Raw genomic sequence first — 12,138 nt, forward strand, 5'->3', positions numbered from 1 at the left:
GAGTGTCTCTCAGGTTATTCTGCTTTCAAATGATAGTTCTTTAACAATCAGGATGGCTCTGAAAACACTTCTTTCCTGCATGAGGCTAATTAATGAAAAAGAAATTAGTTATATTTGCCTGTAAAGTTTTCTCTTGAACTTCTTAATTACAGAAACACATCTCTTTAGGGAACAATTGCAGATTTTAGTGAGTGCAAAAAAGGATTATATATGCTGCCTTTTTTTTTTTTTTTAAATCTTTGACTGAACAGACTGCCTTACGCAAACACGAATGTTACAAATAAACACCCTGTAGCCTGTCTGGAGAAAGTTGCTGCAAGTCTGACTGTAAAGGGATTTTTTATTCCCAAGGCAAAAAGAGATGAGGCATTCTGAAGTGAAAAGATTTTTCCTGCTCAGTGTTTTATTATTCCCTCTTTATTCTGAAAAGGTTACTTGTTTCACGGTATTGTATGCTTTTGAGTTTCTTTATGTCAGTGCAAATATTGTTTGACAGTAGTGGAGACTATGCAACGTTTGATCACATAAAAACTCGCATTTCAGTATGCCTGGTTCTGTGAATTTGTATTGCACACGTGTGACTCTATTCAACCATCTCTGTGTATGTTTCTTATTTGCAAAATGGCTTATTCACACTTTTGACAAAACAATCCCCTGTATTTATTCTAACCTGTACTCCCACGGATCTTTACAGCAGAATCAATCATTTCTAAACTGGAACAGTTGTTCAAAAATCTATGAACTGAAATGTATGAATCTAAGTGTTCAATATATGTTTGTGTAATCTTCCTGTTATTATTAGCTCCATTCACTTTAATGATTAATTGTAACATCCTTTGTATCTTTCTTTTGTAAAATTACTGACCAACACTTAATGTTAAACCAGGTTTAGAGTGTTTACCTATAGTGTAGTAGCTGAAAATATTTCAAGAAACATCACAGCCTGAATCCTTTGAGTGACTAAGTTCTGGATTTGAAAATTAATACAGGGACTTTGATCATTCAAGGAGACTGAAGACCAGGAGCCTGTGGGCCTGAGAAGACAAACAGAAGCAGTTCAAATTATTTTGTACTAAGGAGGTGACAAAACCTCTGTGTAGGATACTGCTAAGATTACTCCTTAAGAGCTGTGTTTGATTTCAGTCTTGACTCAGAGAATAAAGTTGGAATACTGAAAAAGGTATAAAGAATAGAAAGAAAGAAGTCTGGAAATCATGCCTTAAAATGAGAGACTAAAAGAGCTTATTTTGCTTAGCCCATGAAAGAGAACATTAATGGGTAAATTAATCATGATCAGTAGATGTCTCCAAAAAGGAGTTGTATCCCATTCTGAGACCCTTTAATCTAGCTGATGAGGTTATAATTAGATGTGGCATCTGGAAACTGAGGTTAGAAAAATGAGAATTTGAAAAAACATACAACTTCTCAACCACGAGTATAATTAATCACCAAACAGTTTATCAAGGGAAAAGCTAAGTTCGTAACGGGCTGGAGACTTCAAACTGAGAATGCATGTGTATTTTAAAGTTACTTTCCAGCCTGGTCCCAGGTTGCTGGGCAATTCCTTCATAAAGGCCTTCTCCAGGTCATGGAAATGGGAATCGTTCACTCACTTCAGTAGAGAACATCACATCAGTAAGGAAACAAATCTTTATGTGTTCTGCATTATAACAGATTCAATGGTAACTATCCTCCTGGTGTTAACATCTATGAATTATCACAAGGAACGAAGCGACAGGTACATAGTTAAGTTTTCCCAAGAACTGCATTCTAAGATGATAATCTTTCCAGTTTCTTTTACATTTTAGACCACAACTTTTCATACCTAACTCTTTGCATAGGATGAACTTTTGAAGAAAGCAGCATCCATTTTGTGGATCAGGGAAAAGAGAAGGTTCCCATTTTTAAATATTTCTTGCAAATTTTCATCACAGCCTAGTACTCACCTGATCTGAGATATAATGTGAGGAAAATGAGTGATGTGGCTTTCAGTGCTACAGTGAAATTCTATATTGGCTGATAAAGTGAAGCATCTTTGCTAGAAATCTATCATACTGGCAGCGCGTCACATTCTGATGGTATATGATATGTATGGGTCTGGCCCATCAGCGTGTAGTTCGCAAACCCCTCCAAAGCCAGTGCAGACTGACCTCTGTATTTACTGATCAGCACCTGATCCTATAGGCTGCTGCCCTGCTGAATCCCTTTGGCTAATGGTATAGGGAAAGGCATAGGGAAGCAAGAATGCAGGACTCAGAGGCTGGTTCTTCCATTCATTTATTGTACAAGCAACTACAAGAGATATGTCCTGTGTGGTTTTGATTCCTTTAATGGCCATGGCACTTGCTCAGGACGCTTTTGGTTCACAAAAGCTGAGAAAGTATTGTGTTTTATTGCTTTTTTTAAGCCTTAGGAATATCATGCATATAAGTCTTGTTTTTCATGCTTGCTAAAATTCTTCATGGGAAAGACACAGAGATGCTAATTAAAAATTCTTAACAGAAAAGATACGTTGAATTGTTAACTAAAGACCTTTTCTCCAAGCTGATGAATGAAGCACTTCAACAAGGTGGAAGTTGACAAAATGAAATACAAAATAATCTTGCACAGTGTGAAGAGGTATTACTTCTCCTTTCATCCTTTATGCCCAGCTATTTTAAGTACTGCCTTTGCTTAGTGTCTCTGCTACCTCAAACCCAACAGGCAAGGCATGGGCCATGAGGCTCTACTGTCATCCCTTCCGCAGTGCCCGGCTGGCTGCAGGACAAGTAATTGACCCGCTACCCCTAGCTGGAAAGGCCCCTGAACAGTGGGGTTACAGCTCCTCCCTCTAGCACCAAGCTGACACTAGGAGGGTTACAAGCCACCTGTGTTGGACTGGCACTCCTGCTGCCCCTAAAGCCCTGTGCGAATGGAGGAAAATCTGCTGCTACCCCTGTTTTAAGCAGCATGTCAGTTAGACTTGTTCCAAGCAGGGTTCGGTGACATGGTACGTAAACTGGCAGTAGCAGCTGGTGACAGAGCTATCCCAGGTCTCCACCTCAGCAGTGGAGCAGCACGGATGTTTGCAGAGGTACAGCAAGCAGTAGTCAAACCTAGTGTTCAGGTCATCGTTCCTCTCCCTGGTTCTCCTACTGTCACGTTGTCATCAGAAAAAGACTCAAGGCAAATGGATATAGTGCCAAACACAAGCTAGTGGTCCAGTTTGTAGGGCATGTGAGGAAACCCCACCTTAAGCCCACATCCAGAAACCTGGAAGCTAAAGTATTCTGTCCAAACAGTCAGTAATGAGCCACACTGTGTTATCTGCAAGCTGCATAGAAAGATTTAAATCAATAGCAGTCAGTAGAAGGGGATGTTGTGATATATCAAGTTGTCAAATCTGAGACAACACACGATGGGAGTGATGACTGCTCTCAAAGGACGCAGGCAATAATTCCAAACCTGCCTTTGCCCTTCCCCTTGTGTCTAAATAATGAAAGCTGTTGTCTGTCTCTCTTTGTACCCTATTCATAGCTTGTAATCTGAGTTTACAGGACATTATTTGTCTGGGGCTTGATCCTTCATTCCCAGCTCAACAGGGAATGTTCTGTTGGAGAGGCTTATATGCCCTTCTCAACTTAGAGCAAGGTGAGCATCCTTCCCACAAAGTTTTACTTCTTCCTACCTCTCTGTGCTGACTGATCTGTCAGCCACTGCCACTGTGCTGGTGGCCACCACCCAGTCACTCCTGCTGTACTTCAGGTCTTGTCTTCGAGGAGAATCGGTGACATGCAGAGTCCTGAGGGAACAGAGCCACAGCAAAGGTGGTACAAAAGAAGCTACCAGGGGAGGCTCAATCCCATGAGTTTTTTCTCTGCAGGAGTCCTCAAGGGCTAAACCCCACTGCTTATAGTCCATTTCCTTTCCTCTACTCCTCACTACTTGCTTGGCTGCTTAGAGCTGCCACCCCATAGATGAGCAGGAGCAAAGAATGGATGCAACAAGGTCAAAAGAGCAGTGGCAAGTCTCATAATTTCTCACAGGAGGATGTTCTGTGGGATGAAGGAGGAGGAAGCAAAATCACCTGATTTTTACCACAACAGGGAGCTTCCTGCTAAGGTCTGGAAAAGGGAAACCAAAGCACTTAAAAAATAATTTACCTGATGCTCCTCCTACTATCATGGCAGCCTTGACTGTTCTGTTTTACCATGTGAACACATTCAAAACCCTTATGCGTCCCACAGAAGCCCAAGTGAGCGCACACTGTCCCTCCGGGGCTGCCAGCTCCAGGGCAGGCTGAATGTCTGTGGAGCCCCATGGTCCAAGGAGCTCTGACTGGTATCTGGGGTGTGGACTTCCATTGCATGGATATTTCCCATTTCAACCAAAGTGAGAACAGCTTTAATAGGCATTCTCTGGCACCTGCTTTCTCCCCTGTTTTCATCTCTCTTGTCTTTGCTGTAAATCTGTGAATCCAGGTGAGACAGATTTCTCTCTGACATCCTTAATTTATTTGGCCTGTTGCCAGAAATAAAAAAGTTTCTTCCTACATGTGCAGAGTGATTGGAAGGCCATTTGCTCTGCTGAAGCTGCCTCTGTCCTCAACAGAGATACTTAGGTAGAATCAAGCCCCTTTCTTTCCCCATACTGCAGCACACCCAGTGCTTACGGAGCACATATCACAGAAAAATATCCTCCTCAGTGAAGGAACAGGAATACATAAATGCTTCCTTCTTTGTCCTTCCTTTTGTCTAACCACCCCCCCCAGATGTTTCAGATTCTGTGGTTCACACATAGCCAAATAATGCTCTTGGTTTTGCACAGCAGGAAAGAAAGGGATTTTGAAAATGGACATGTAACAGTTCCTTAGGTCTGCTGCTTATCAAATATTTCCTGGCAACTCTCTCTAATCACTGATCCCTCTCTCAGATTTTCTCTCTGAAACAATTGAAGCCTGATGTTTTATACTCAGCTCTCCTTCCAGTTGATAAAGTTCAGAAGACACTTTAGTGGAAATAATTTCACTTGGTAAAACCAGCTATGGTTGGGCACCCTGCAAATAACACCCAGCCCTACTAATCAAGCATGTGATATAAACGAATCCCCTAGTTCACTCATACTAAACACCTTCTCCTCACCTCTACAAGAACAATTTTACATTTTTTTCAGTGGTAATTGTCAGTGTGTACTCTCTAATGAAGAAGTCTTATAGGGAAGACACTGTATAACTACATTCCTTATTTTTCAGAGGAGTACAGGGTGAGATTTCTAAAGCTAGTTAGGTGTCTAAATAGCATTATATATGTAACTCATAATCTCCTGACCCTAGTTATGGTGATGAAAGATATTCTGGTTGTCACTGCTTTTAGAACAGTTATTAAAAGATCTCACAGAGCGTATCTTACCTACTAGCTATCTTTAGTCCTTGTGGTTCCCTTTCTTCAAATACAACGCCTTTGTACTATTGTAGTCCAAAGCTGAAAACTTACCCCGATGAACTAAAGAAGTTTGTGCCGGTAAGCTGTCAGCTTCTCCTAGGTACCTCTTTGATTTTACAGATTGTATTCCTTTTGAAGCTTTCCAAATGTTTGGTAATACAACCATTACACTACCCTACATGTACTCGGTTCAAAGCTTTACAACTTAGGAGACATGGCTCAGGGTTTTTCTGTTTTCATTCTTGTCTTGCTTCCAGCCTGACAGCAAAGATTATACTGGTTTTCTCATTGGGGCATGCCTGAGAAGCACTGTGAGTCCTTAACATCCCAGGCAAGCTTGAGACTAGTGGCAGATGAGTGCATTAATTTTCTGCCCTTATCCAGCGACTCCAATGTCATTCTTCACCCTCTCAAAGCATTTAACCGGCATTGCCTACAGTTCTGGTATGTGTTTCGATTCTGTGTGATATCGTGCCAAGATACTGCAATGTTCAGGTTTTATTCAGACATGCCCACATAACCTTCAGTATTTTCATCTGGAATTAGAGTGCAAACTTTCATATAAATGGTCCCACTACAGAATTATTTATTGTCCCATCTTTTTTTTTTTGGCACATTTATTTAGACTAAAATAAAACACAAGGAGGATAATCTGTTTACATATTTAATATTGTGTAATATTCCCATAGAACCTATATTGGCTGACATACGTGGATTTTTTAAAAGCAGTTCCCTGTAAAATTGCCTGGGCAAAGGTAATAGGTTTCTTTTGGCTAAGAAGGGCTGTTTTTTCACACCTTTAAAATGTGTGGAATTTTGTGTATTGTTAGTGCTTTGATAAAGGTGTAAATGTAACTCATTCTTGTAACCAAAGGGCACCATCTTGCCCTCAGTTGTGGTGGTGTGGGTGTTTGGACAGTGTGTTTCTACCCAGCCAACCTGCCAAGCTAAATTCCTCTCGCTTCTTGCTGATGAGTCCAATGGGCTTTTTTCTTCTGCTTTTATGTCTTGATTGTGTGTTTGAGGTGGACATGTTTAGCTGTGCTTCCAGGGAAAAAAAAGACTATCCACTCTTACAATTATAAACAAAGTTTTATCTGTTTGACACCTGTGACTTTTTTCTCCAGGATAAGATTTCTCCTGAGAAACCAATTTTATCTGGGCCACTTCTTATTTAGATATCACACCTCTGGGACATGGGTCAAGGCAACTTTTTGCTTTTCTCTGCCTTCTTTTTTTTTTAGTTTTCTATTACTCTTTTCACCGTTCTTAGCTTTGCTTATGCTGAAGCTCTAAGAACTAAAAATTCTCACTAGTGCCTTCCCAGGGCACTTGTCTGCCCTGGAATAGTGTAGTGAATAATTTCTGCAATTTTGAAAGAATTCTAGCAATTTTACAGGGTCCCTGTTTGATTGGCTGTGTGACGGAGGTGAAGTCTTCCTTTTCATGGGTAATTGCCACAACCTTTCTGAAAGGAAACCAAACTCTTGTGCTTTTTGAGTATGCCATGCCTGCTGAAATACCTCTTTGCTTATCTCTCTGATAGTTGTAATGTCTGGCAGTCCATCTGGCTGCTAGAAGTCTATATAGCAATTTTTTTTTTCCTTCTGCTTGAACTGCTTTCTTACACTCTCTGCAGCTCTTCAACAGGTCTCTGGTACTGGTGGTTGTATTTATCCACTGTTTGCCACTTGTGACCAACTTTTTTCTGTTCCCGAGTTATGTGCTCCCAGCCCTACTGTTCTTTTCATAGCACTCTTCCTGAAAAGAGAGTTTCCTAAAGCCATGTCTGTGTGGCACGGTGTACTGAGCTGGTCCTGCAGCCCTGTGCTTTCCCTGGCATAACACAGTTTCTCAGCACAGCAGATGGGTCTCCATGGAGCACCGTGCTAATGCGGAACGACCATCTCTGGAGCCTGCATTGCCATCTCGCCATGGCACTGTCTGCTCTCTGTGTACCCTAAACTTTTATATGTTGTCATGTGATAGTGACCTTTACTGGAGATCCACTCACTATCACTCTGTCATTGCTGCTTCACTTCAGTGGAGATTTTTCCAGCAGCACTGAAGACTGATTTTTCAGCCGGCAGAATTAGACTTCAGCACATGGAAATACTGAATTATATACAACTCCAGTTTTATTTAATCTCAGTAGATCTTAATTTTAATAACCTAACAGTAATGTTGTCTCGCCTTGATTACTTGCCACAATCACTGATTTCTTGTGTAGGTAAATACCTTAATACTCCCGTTTTCTTACTATTAATGGACAGTAATTGTCATTATTTGACATGCAGCAGCTATAAAGGTTATAGTTAAACCAATTGCCTTCTGAACTGTGTTTAGGGCACTTAATCTGCACTGGAGAATTCGGGGATTTTCTCAAGTTCTTCTAACACCTCTGTCTGTGTGTAAATGACCATTACATGCAAAGTCTGCTGCATTAGCCCCGTGTTGTCTCAGTTCCTTGCAAACTCCCTCCAGATGTCAGAGTAACCTCCGGCTTCGTAAAACTAATCAGAATCCACAGTGAACCGCGTCCCCCCCAACAGACTCCAACTGTTGCTTTTTGTGCTTGAATGGCCGATCCCCTCCCTCTCCCCCGCCTCTGGTGTGCTGCCTGGCACAGGTAACAAATGCTTCGTCACTGACCCGTACGGGTGTGAAGGCCCCTGGGTTCAATTAAATGGAGCAAGAGGCAGTAAATAAACCGCATGGGCCAGGCCATTAAATCACTCAGTGCAGAGGAGAATCAGATGCTGGGGAGGTTTGCTTTGGAGGTGGCCTGCGTGCACTTGCACCCGTGCTGCAATTTAATACCCTTGCTGCAAGTTAATGACAATTGCAATCAGGCAGGGTGATGTCCCCTTTCTTCCTTCCACTCCTGCTTTTTTTACATTCCCAGTGCTCTCCCCAATAAATTAAAGCCTTTCTCTGTGCCCCTCCGCCCTCCTTTTCCTATTTTGTTTTACTGCCTTCATGCTGTTCTCCTTTATTTTCAACATTTTTTTGAAGGAGTGGGTTTGAAGTCCTCTCAGCCCATCTGCTGGTTTGGTTTAGAACAAGGACTGGAATGAGACAAGGGGTTTTGGAAGTCATGAACTATTTATAGCGTATTTGTTCTTTCACATTGGCACTAAACTTTGTTTATAGAATCACCTGCAGTAGAACCTGAGCCAGGGGACCACAGCTCACTTGATCTAAAATTGGCTTTATTTCTTGGGTTTCTTAACAGAGACCACATGTGTGTGCCTGCTGTGGGCCAATGCGTGTTTGATGCTTGCACACATGCCGAAAGCACAAACACGAAATGCCCGTGTGTGTGTGTGTGTGTAAAGTGCTCAGAGCACGCCCTTATGAAATACTCTTACAGATCACACAAACATGAAATGCCCGTGTGTGTGTGTGTGTGTGTAAAGTGCTCGGAGCACGCCCTTATGAAATACTCTTACAGATCATACATGTACGTGGAATAAGAAGGGAGTTGTACACATGCATTACCACTGTCTAGAAAGTAAAGGTTCCCAAGAGAAAACTTGAATGAAAATTTTTCATTACAACTTCTCTGGTTGGTTTTCATTTTCTCCAAACAGTATTTTTATCTTGGGTTGGCCTGTTGAAGCACAATGCTCATTTTTGTTTTCGTTCTGCGTTAAATATTATTTCTTTTTTTCAAAACAAAACAACAATTTAAATTGAAACCAAAGGAAATCTGTCATTTTAAATTGCTATTTTGACATAAAAGCATTTCATTTATTTTTCTAACCAAAAATTGACATTTTAATTTGAACCAAAACAAAATTTTTCATTTACTTTCAAGGTATCAATTACAAATGAAAATATTTTTGTTACTTCTCCTCAGAAAGTCAGACTATTTTGTGCTTCCAAAATTGCAGGTATGTGGGTTTGCAATGTTTGTGTGTGCATAATTGTGGTGGTGTGACTGTATTGTGTAGGATGCGTGTTGAGTATTTGCAGGTGTTACACGTATATATGTTTTGCAGAATGTACCCTCATCCGTATAGTTTGTACATCCATGGTTGCACAGTGGTGGTAAGATATGCACACATAGGTTGAGTTCATGCCAGTAATATCTACATGTATTTATGTTTTTAGGTTTTCCTTATGAATGTGTTTTTAATGTGTATGGGCTTGTTGCAGTGTTGCCAACAGTGTTAAAAATAACTGATCAAGACTAAGTCGTAAGATTGGGGAAAATGATAGATTTTGGTTTCTTTTGTCCACTTTCTCTTTTTTTTCTTTGCTTGTCAGATTCATGTTTTCAATCTGATCTTTACAGCTTTGATGACAGAAGAGCAACATTTTCATTGTAAAAGTAGTTTTCTGATTCTTGCAGGGATCGTTTGGCTGTAAGAGTGGAGGTTTAAGAAAAGGCATGAAGAAAATAGCAGGACCTGCATTAAATTCTGGGAGCTGGTCAAAAGGGTTTTGGTTTCTGTTTGTGGAGTAGACATCTGGGTATGTGCTTGTATTAGCTGTACTATATACTCATGCTTTGTGCTTGCATGCATCTGTAGGATAACTAAATGTTTACGTGCTTTTACCACATGTTGGTGTGCATAATGTATATTTTAGCCCTATTAAAGTTTAGCTTCTAGTCTAAATCAGCCACTTACGCACTTCATAGTAAGTAGAGAGAAACTTTTAAAGCAAGAAACTCATTCTGTCCTAAGATTCATCTCCTCTGATGGGGGAGGCACTTTGGACAAGGCATTGATTTAGACTAGCCATCTAAGTTTTAGTTGTATGTATTCAGGACATGTGTGTTTGCTTGGGATTTATATATAAGTTGGAGTCCATGTGGCAGTTCTGTTTGTACGTGCAATATGCATGTAGACTTGTGAAATGTCTGTACATTTGCATGAAAAGCAGTCGGCAGTAGTTTTTGCAGAGCATACTGTGAGTATGAAGTACTTCAGTCTTGATTCAACTCGGATCAGACAATTCGGCTATGCTCTGCCTACCTGAAATATTTCACAGCAGCAGCATTAAGCCAAATGCTGGTGTTATAACTCAGCCTGTTAACCTTTTCCCAGTGCTAGGCTCCCTGGAAGTCCCCGTTTTCCGCAGTGCCATACAGGTTTCTTGTTGCCCAGTTTCTGCCTGCCTCCGGAAGACATGAGCCGGCAGGGGAGAGGGAGCATGGTCTCATCAGAAAACATGGCCCTTTGCAGAGCACCGAGGACAGTAGGGTACCAACCTGCAGTCCCTGTGAGGCAATTTACCATGATGAGGCAATGTAGATTCACAACAGCATTGATCCACGTGGAAGTGTTCTAATTTGGGCAATGTTGATGTGACATGTCTGCACTGAAGAATATGAAAATGCAACATTCTGTCATTTTTTGTAAAAATGTAATTTTCTTTCTCTGACAACTGTTAACATTTGAACTGTTGAGCTGGGATAAAATAAGAAGGTGAGATGTCAGAATTATCTATTGGATAAATATCCTGAATTTTGCTTAGTTTTGCGTTTACAGGTAATCCGTGTATTTGAGTCGGTGTATGGATATACTATATTTAATTGGAGCACTCGTGGTCAACACAGTGAATACTTTCTGTGAGCTGAATAGAAGGTATGAAACTAGACTGTGTCTGGTTACATACCTACACACTTTCTAGGTTAGCGTTTTGGGGATCAGATCCTAAGCAAGCGAGGACTGGTGTAGCTCCACTGACTTCAGTTGACTCTGTTGACTCCTGCCAGGGCGGTTTGTGGCCTGGAAAACATGCTTACTATGAGAGATTAGAAGGGATCTATTTGTTGCACTTGTAAAAGAGCTTAAGAAACGATTCAATCATGTTCTATAATTACTTACGCGAGGAGAAGTTATCTGATATTACAGGGCTCTTCGGTCTGGCAGACAAAGGTATAACAAGATCTGACAGCTGAACAATTAAAATCTAATATAAATTTTTTAATAGTGGATGTACTTAAGCTTCAGGACAGATAAGCAATATATAATGTTATTCCTGCATCACTCTGAACCTTTAAAATAAGAATGCATGTTTCCCTAAAAGATGTGCTGTGGATTGACTTTGAGCTGTTGAGTCAGAAACCGAATTACTGAGGGAAGATTCGCGGCGTGTGCCGGGCCAGTGAGAGCTGGAAGGACCAGGTCATGATTATCAGGTATATATATGGGCCCAGTAAGAGCCAAATGAATGAGAGTCTCAGTGATCGGTTAACCATTATCAGAGCAAGATTATCTGCTCGCATCAAAAGGCAGAGCTGCCCCTCGCCCCTCTGTGCATGCGTGCACACGTAGGGCGCGTGTGTTCATGTTATTTATTTCAGGCTGTGACGTATGTTTGCTGCCGGCAGCCTGGGGCATACCTCTCGGGGTGCTCCCATACACAGCGTGTCGTGAGCCTCTGCCGGTGGCAGGGAGAGGAGCGGAGATTTATACAGTGCCTCCAGGAATCCCCAGCAGGGCCCCTCTGGTGAACTTTGGCTCCCCGGCTTGCTGCCAAGCATTAACTACAATACTCGCACTTGTTTTTGACAACAGCACGCAGGTTGTATTTCACCCATTGCTATTTTGGTTTGGGAGTTATGGCAGAAATGTCTCTGGGTACTCGGCTGGTATAAGCGGAGCGGGAGATTTACTCTTATTGTGTAATGTCACCTTTCAGTCAGTGCTTGGGATGAAAATTATGGGGTGTCATTTGCTCTTTTTATTAAATTTCAAGGGTT

This window comes from Egretta garzetta, unplaced genomic scaffold (genome assembly GCF_000687185.1).
Source record: "Egretta garzetta isolate BGI_Z169 unplaced genomic scaffold, ASM68718v1 scaffold85, whole genome shotgun sequence".
NCBI lineage: Eukaryota > Metazoa > Chordata > Aves > Pelecaniformes > Ardeidae > Egretta > Egretta garzetta.